This window comes from Myotis davidii, unplaced genomic scaffold (assembly GCF_000327345.1).
Source record: "Myotis davidii unplaced genomic scaffold, ASM32734v1 scaffold826, whole genome shotgun sequence".
NCBI lineage: Eukaryota > Metazoa > Chordata > Mammalia > Chiroptera > Vespertilionidae > Myotis > Myotis davidii.
In genome coordinates this window covers 1,435,714-1,444,303 of record NW_006297142.1, presented here as the reverse complement: position 1 = coordinate 1,444,303, position 8,590 = coordinate 1,435,714, and the positions used below count along the sequence as shown (strand labels likewise).

The 8,590-nt window shown below is 56.9% G+C and overlaps 1 protein-coding gene across 1 annotated transcript in view; it reads left to right on the top strand.

Moving 5' to 3' along the window:
• Positions 1–8,590, top strand: part of SLC22A8 (solute carrier family 22 (organic anion transporter), member 8) — a 25,651-nt gene that overhangs the window by 2,853 nt on the left and 14,208 nt on the right. The gene's annotated exons all lie outside the window — the stretch shown is intronic.

Here is an 8,590-nt window from a genome sequence, read left to right as displayed (position 1 = left end):
GGTCGCTGCTCTTGGGTCTGCCTCTCCCTCGGGGACTCCTGCAGGCGGAGGGGTGTCTTATCGGAGGGGTGTCTTATCGTCAGGGGCTGGGCGCACAGTAAGTGCTCAGCTAAACTGAATGGGGGCCATGCCCCTCAGAGCCCAGCGGGAGTGGTGCTTCCTCCCACAACCCACCTAGGGCTCCAGAGAGCCTGGCGAGAGCGGGGGCTGCAGATGGGGCTCAGTTCACACCCCGCCGGCGGGTTCTCGCAATCTGATCCCGGGGAAACGCCGGGTCCACGGGCCTCAGGGGCCTGCACCGGGCGCAGGGGAGCGGAGGCGGGGGCTGATCCCAGCTGGACGGTGTGGAGTGGGAGCCAGGCCAAGCGGCAGAGTTCACATCCTGACTCGGCCTTTTTCTAGGGCTGTCTCACCCCGGAACCCCGGCTTCCTGCCCCGTGACACGGAGCAGAGGGCCCGGGTGCGTGTGGACGGTCCCGCGAGGTCAGCAGGAGCGCAGGGCCGGCGCCCCAGAGCGCTGGGCCATGGTCCCCTTTGCTGTCGCTGTTACCATTGTTACTGTTGTTGCTGATAGAGATGGCCTAGAACTGTCCCCAGGAGGGGAGGGGGCTCCCCTAAAGGAGAATTCAGCTGCCGCAGCTCTTCCCAGCCTCGCCCTGCGGCCCCATCTAGCCCCTTCGCCTGGAAACAGCCCTGGCCCGAGCGCAGGTCCCAGCTCCAACCCTCCTCTCTCCACTGGGGCCTCGTCTGTAGGATGGGACAGTGAGGGCCAAGGGGCCAGGCTCAAGTGCATCATCATGGAGAAGAGATGAGGCTCCTCGGTGTGCCCCTCCCAAATGGTGGTAGCACCGTGTGCTGCGCCTGTGTTAGAAATGCGGCCAGGGGGCCAGGGGGCCAGGGGGCCAGGGGGAGGCTGTGCTACGGGTCTGAGTGAGCACAGAGCCCTGGGTCCCTCCCCCCTGATCCCTGAGCTTCCCTGGCAGAGGTGACCGACCGTGCATTCCTTTCTCTGGGTTCAGCACAGACGGGTTGAGGTTGGAATTTTTCAGAAGGAGCTAAGACGTTAAGAGGAAACAACACTTTCTTTTCAGTGGAGCGTGCGGGGAGCAGGGATTGTGAGTGGAGCCCGAGCCCAGCGGGGGGGAGACACAGGGCCTTGCTGGCTGCAGAGGCGGCTCACCCACCCCTCTCCCCCCCACAGGGAGCCTGGCCAAGAGCAGAGGGCACGGGTCTTTGTGCCCCATCGCCCGTCCGTTCACGCCCTTGCCAGCGCACTTCCCGTCTCAGCAGGGCTCTCTGTGGGCTCCGGTTCCCTGGAGAGGAGCCGTGGCCCACAGCCCCCACCCCCTGGACCCTGGTGGGTGCTTAGCTGGGTCTGGGCGCCCTGAACCCACCCCCGGGGACCTTGTGTGAGCCAGCCCATCCCTCTAAATCCCCTGCGACTCCTCTCTGGGCCTTGGCCCAGCCTGACCCCAGGCACAGCTACCACTTAAAAAGCCCCGCCATGTGGCAGGCGGGGTCTGGGGCTGTCCTCTGGGCCCTCCAAGGTCAGGGGCCCCCTCAGTGAGCACCTACTGTGTGCAGGGCCCTGGGCTGGTGCTGTGCACCTCTTGCATGAGCCTGTGAATCAGGCACTGAGAGCATCACGCCCCTTCTCCCCGGGGCTCAGGTCCAGAAGGTGAAGTCAAACTTTCGTAGGAGGAGGGACGGGGACCCCGGCTCCCGAGGCCAGGCGGGCCCTTTCTCCTGCTCGCCCGTCCCTGTGGGCACAGGCCTCGCAGCGCCTGCAACAACAATAAAACAGCTGCTGCACATGGGCGCCGACTGTTTGCCAGGTGCTGGGTGCTTTCGATTCTGTATGTTTCCAATCCTGAGAAGCGGGGACTGGTGTTACCCCCAGAGTACAGGCGAGGAGACAGGGGCACAGAGAGGTTAAGGAACTAGCCCGGGCACACACAGCCCCTAAGCAGCAGAGCTGAGCTCCATGCCCTTTGGACTGTCCCGGTACCTGGCGTATCCTCCCTGCCCTTGGGCCCCGCACAGGCCCCACAGGGAGCTGAGAGTGGGCAGTGGTTCTCCCCAAGGCCCAGCTGGTTCTAACCGGCCCTTCCTGGGCTGCGTGTCTCTCAGACACTCAGCCTTCCCTCCTGCAGCCCAGGGCTCAGAGCTGGGCACAGCGAGGCCTCGGGAAGCCAGGGTCAAGAGCATGAGTTGGGGTCCCGCAGACCTGAGTCTGAGTCTCTGTCTCGAAATGACCTGGACTGTTTAGCAAGTTATTTGCTCTCTGAGCCTCAGTCTCTCTGCCTGTGAAATGGGGATCATAATGGCACGTACCTACCTCTTCAGGTTGTTACAGCACCATTGGCACAGCTGCTCCCACGCATCGCAAACCCTCGCTTCCCCGCTATTGCTGCGGCTCGGGGCATCGGCTCCGGGGGAGATGTGGGTGGCGTCCCCTCCTCCCCTCCCAGAACCAGCTTCCCAGGGGCTCAGTAAACACTCCCAGAAAGGAAAGCGGGGGCCAAGAGCACGGGGCTAGGATCTGGGGAGCTAGAGTTCCATGTGGAGCTGCCAAACTTGAAGGGGGAGGTCAGCCCAGGCCATGCCAAGGGCTAGATGGGAGCCCGGGTAGCTCCGTCCAACCAGCGAGTTATTTCCCCTCTGGGCCTCATCCGTAAAATGGGAATATTATTAACCCCAGCCCTGCTCATTCATTCGTTAGTCATTGAACAAACATTACCATTGACGGTGGACCAAGGCTGTTAGCTGTTAGAGAAACAGAGTCAGGAGACGCCTCTGCCCACAGTGGGGTTACAGAGTGAGAGAGAGAGAGAGAGAGAGAGAGAGAGAGAGAGAGAGAGAGAGATCAACGAGCAGCTAGAACAGAACGCCTCTCCTGGCGTCAGGGAGGGTGCTGGCTGTGGGAGAAGAAACGAGGAGTGACCGTGAGCATCTGGCCGGATTCTCGGGCACTTGTCCATTTCACACATATTGCTGGCCACCCGCCCGTGCCAGGCGCCCAGGAGAGATGTTCCTGGCACTCAGAAGGGATGGCCTTGGCATGAGTTTGGGAGGACTGGCAGCAGTGCTCGAGGAAGGGAACGGTGACAACAGCAAAGGGAAGATGGTCGTGGGCGCTTTCACAGTCAACCTGATTAGGACCGCAGCCCATGCGCCAAGTCAAAGGGGACATAAACCACACCATCAACCTGGAGATAACAGCCTTCGGCTCTAGGCTGTCTTTAAAATACATACATTTATATATATTATATACTAGAGGCCCGGTGCATGAAATTCATGCAAGAGCAGGCCTTCCTCCCCCCGGCTGCCAGCACCAGCTTCCCTCTGGCACCCTGGACCCGGGCTTCCCTCACAGAGGGAGGCCCCGCCGCAGCCCGCCAGTCAGTGGCCAGGGCCCCCTCTGCAGGGTGATCATGGGGCGATGGGCGGGCCCCTGACCAATCGAATCGCACCCGTTTTGGCTGGCCTGGCGCCAGTGGGTGTCATAGCATCGTCCCAGGTGGTCGTCCAGATGGTCGTCCGGAAGGCAGTCCAGTTGGTCATTCCGCTGTTCGGCCGTCCAGTCTAATCAGCACATTATGCTTTTATTATTATAGATTGATTTTTAGAGAGAGAGGAAGGGAGAGGGAGAGAGGAGCATCGATGTGAGAGCAAAACATTGATCGGCTACCTGCTGCACGCCCCCTACCGGGGATCAAGCCCACAACCTCAAGCATGTGCCCTTCCGGGAATCAAATTGAACCCGTGACCATTCGGTACAGGACAACGCCCAACCAATTGAGCTGCACCAGCCAGGGCCAGCTTTAGGTTTTGTTACCAGGGCCTTCTGAAGAGTTTAACACAGCTAACCACACAGAAAGCACGCCCAAACTCCCTCTAATTGCCTACCCTTCCCTACCCCCAACCTCCAAGGACGCCTGTAAATGTCTCTCCGGGTCTCACTGTATCGGGTTCCTTCATGGCCATGCTCTTCTATTCCCAGCCCCTCCCCATCACCACCCACCAGGCCAGCAGGTGCATCAGACACTCAGGAGTCACTCAGTATATGCGTTTCCCGGGGCTCCTGTGACAAAGCGCCACAAACCGGGGGGCGTATAGCAGCGGGAATACATTGTCTCACAGTCCGGAGGCCAGAAGCCAGAGGTCATGGTGTGGGCATGCTCGGCCCCAGGCTCTAGGGACAAACCCTTCCTTGTCTCTCCCAGTTTCTGTGGCTGTTTGTGACCCTTGGCATCTTTGGCTTACAGACCGTCACCCCGCCTCTGCCCCCGCTGCCACATGGTGTTCTGCCTGTGTGCCTGTCTCTCCTCTTCTTACAAGAACACCAGTCAGATTAGATCGAGGCTCCATCCCCACCCCGGTATGACCTCATCTTAACTAATTGCATCAGCAACAACTTTATTTTCAGATACGTCACATTCTGAGGTGCTGGGAGTTGGGACTTCGACCTGTCTTTTGGGGGGACACAATCCGACCCGTCCCACTTGCACATCCAGACCTGAGCCCCACGGAGTGGTGCTGATCTGCAGGGCGGCCATGGCCCCGTGGTTCTCATCGGCTCTGAGGGGCTGCGTTGGCCGTGAATTCTTCTCTAAAGGCAACTCAGGGTGCCAGGAAGGCCAAGACCCTTTTAATGTTTAACCACGAAGTACATATTGCATGTTTTTCCATTTTTTGTTTGTTTGTTCCTCTCCCGAGAATGTTACCTTGATGAGGCGAGGTGTTCAGTCCGTTTGGTTCCCTGTGTCACTCCTATTGCCAGAACAGCGCCCAGCGCCCAGTAGTCACTCAGTAAATACTCGTGGAATGGAATGACCATCCCCCAGAGAGAGCAGGGGGATGAGCTTCCAAGCCTAATTCACCATTCCCAGTAGGCCATTTCCCGGAGACATTTTCCAGTCTGGTTGCGAAACGATTCCGGTCCGCCTTGCTAACCTGTGGGGGTGAATTTGATATTCGCAGCCCGGACACTCCCCGTCCTGGCATACACTCACTCATTCAGGTGGCGCGAGGCAGCCCTCCACCTGGCATTCGGAGGGTGGGCCCTCTGACCTCTCGTGGAGACAGCAGCCCGCCTCTAAATCGCTAAGGCTGTCCATCCCCCTGCTCTCTCTGGGGGATGGTCATTCCATTCCACGAGTATTTACTGAGTGACTACTGGGCGCTGGGCGCTGTTCTGGCAATAGGAGTGACACAGGGAACCAAACAGACTGAACACCTCGCCTCATCAAGGTAACATTCTTGGGAGAGAAACAAACAAACAAAAAATGGGAAAACATGCAATATGTCTGATAGTATAAGTGCTATAGGGAAAATAAAGTGGGGTGGAGGGGTGTCCACTGCGGGGGGTTAGTTACCATCTTAAACATGGCGGTGCAGGACGTGCTCAGTGAGCAGGCCAGTGGCTCCCTGGGGGAAGAGCTTTCCAGGCCCAGAGAATACCATGCGTCAAGGCTCTGGGTGCCTGGTTAAGGGACAGCGAGGAACCGGTGCACCCTGAGCAGAGAACATGGGAGATGGTAGGAGTGAGAGCAGAGAGGCGATGAGGGTCGCAATGGGAACGGACTCCACAGGGCCTAGCAGGACTGTGGCATGTTTGAATGTGACTCAAAGTCCGACCAGGACTTTCCAATTTCATGGAAGAGACTGGCTTGCAACAGGTACTCTAAAGCCTCCATCAGCACCAGTGCCACGGCCGAAACCAAGACCCTGTAGGCCTGGTCTCTGACCGTGGAGCAGGCGACAGCCTTCAACTAACCCAAGCGTGTCTGACACTGACCCTCTCGCGATCCAAACACACTGACCTCTTAAAGCACCAAACAGCATGGAGGTTGGGTGTGGGGGGTGGGGGAAGATCAAATGTCCATTGGCAAATTTCCATCATGTGTGGTGTATCAGGAGAGGCTAGGTGGCTATCCTATATAATAAAGAGCTAATATGCAAATGGATGTCACGCCATCACACAGGGGCTGGGGGACCTGAGGCCATGCCCCACCGCCGGCGGGGCTTGATGGGGGACGTCAGGCCATTCCTCCCACCCCAGGGGCCGGGGGACCTGAGGATGCACCTCCACCCTGTGGGACTTGACAGGGGTGGGGCCAGCCAGGTCTGGGTCTCATGCAATTTCAACGTGCACAAGTGTGGGCAGGGACTGGACTTTGGGTCCCACAGCACACCCCAGACTCTGACAGGAGGAAGATTTTAATACATTTTACTAATTTTCTTTCCTCTCTAACACTTCTATTATAGAGAAAGGGCAAATAGCAATATTAAAAATATTTCCTCTAATTACTTCCCTTTTAATGTGCATGAATTTTGTGCACCAGGCCACTAGTAACTAAATAATCACTCAACAGCTTCAAAGATATAGAAGTGTTTCTCTTTCTCATGCAATAGTTCTCGGATGAGCATTTCAGGCCAATGGGCGACTCTGCTCCATGAGGTCATTCCAGGACCCAGCGTGACAGCAGCTCTACCATCTTCAACACATGACTTCCCGAGTCACTCTGTCGTCACCATCGCCACCAACAGGAAGGGAGAAAACCCGCTTTGCCCAGCATGCCACAAAGTACCAAAGTCTCTCTAGACGCTCCTGTGTGCTTTTCCCACACCCCCTGGCTCCCTCCTGTACCCTGGTCTCTCCCCACCCCATGCACACAGCACGCAGGCTCCCTCTCCCATGGGAGCGGAGCGCTCAGTGGGTTTGCTGGCCCAGGGGGCCACTCTGAGGCCGGGGAGGACCTGCAGGCTTGTCCCGTGGCCCCCTCTTTCCTGACTTCCAGCAGAGGAAGGGGTGGTGCTTCCCTGGCTCTGTTTCGCTTCCGGAACATTCTTGCAAGGCATTTCTAGTGAATCAGACTCTCCACTTCATTACACAAGTAATGGACAAAGGGTGCGTGTGGGGATTAGCAGGAGATTAGGCCAGGCAGGTCGGCAGGGGCCAGGGCGTGAGGCTTTATAAATCTCTGTTCACAGAGCTTTCTCTTCACCCAAAGGGACAAGAGGAAGCCCATGAGCGCTTGAGGCAAGACAGGAACCTGCTGTGAGAGGCATTTTATTTTTTTAATAATGTTTTTTCTTTCTTGATTGAGGTATTACATATGTGTCCTTATCGCCCCATTGCCCGCCCCCCCCCCTCATGCCCTCACCCCCTAGTGTCTGTGTCCATTGGTTAGGCCTATATGCATGCATACAAATCCTTTGTTTGTTCTCTTCCCCTTTCCCCCGCCCTCTCCTACCTTCCCTCTGAGGTTTGATGGTCTGATCGATGCTTCTCTGTCTCTGGATCTGTTTTTGTTCATCAGTTTATGTTGTTCTCTATAATCCACAAATGAGTGAGATCATGTGGTATTTATCTTTCTCTGACTGGCTTATTTCACGTAGCATAATGCTCTCCAACTCCATCCATGCTGTTGCAAATTGTAGGCTTGTTTGTTGAGTTGTTGTTGATAGCCATTCTGACAGGTGTGAGATGGTACCGCATTGTCGTTTTGATTTGCATCTCTCGGATGATTAGTGACTTTGAGCATGTTTTCATATGTCCCTTGGCCTTCCTTATGTCTTCTTTCGAAAAGGATCTATTTAGGTCCATTGCCCATTTTTTGATTGGGTTGTTGATCTTCCTTTTGTTAAGTTGTATGAGTTCCCTGTAAATGTTGGAGATTAAACCCTTATCGGAGATAACATTGGCAAATATGTTCTCCCATGCAGTGGGCTTTCTTGTTGTTCTGTTGATGGTTTCTTTTGCTGGTGAGAGGCTTTGTAGCAGGATCACTGGGGAAAGGATGGCGAGGAGAGGCTGAGATCCGAGGCTGGGAGACGGGCCAGGAGGAGGAGACATTGCCATGTTCTGCTCTGGGCCTCAGTTTCCTCATCTGCAAATTGGGTGACAGTGCACCATCAGAAGGTCGTCGTGCGGACTGCAGAAGTGAGGGCCTGGAAAGCACCTGGTGCGTGGCAAACCCTCCATGCATATCGGCTCTTGCTCTATCCAGCGGTTCTCAACCTGTGGGTCGCGACCCCTTTGGCAGTCGAACGACCCTTTCGCAGGGGTCGCGGAGAGGGTGAGGGAGGAGATAAAGGGGTCACCAGCGCTGAGACGGAGGCCTCCAGGCAGGGGTGACAAGCGAACGGACAGACGCTGAGATGCCTGCGGACAGCCGGCCATTATGGGGGTTTGGGGGTCAAGGCGGCAGCTGAACCTCCTCGTCTCGAGGCCAGAAGAAAGGTGGGACTGAAGTGGTGGCTTCGGAGTCTTTGCCATGAAATCGTCACTGAAGCCATAGGAGCCCGTGGCATTTCCTGGGCAAAGTAGCTAAAGGGAGAGGGGCATGGGGAAACGTAGGGATGGAGGGAGAGGAGCCCACAGAGGCAGGGCAGTGGAGAGAGGGGTCGGCAGGGTCAAGGGCTACACAGACAAGTCAGGAGGTTCCCTTGATTTGGTGGGAAAGACGGTGGGTGGCTTGGGGAAGCACAGCTTCGCAGAGGGGGTGCCACGGCTGGGAGGGGCAGCGCAGGTCACAGAGGCAGAGGCAGGAGGGGGAAGAAGCGGGAGGTGGGGCAGGAGAGC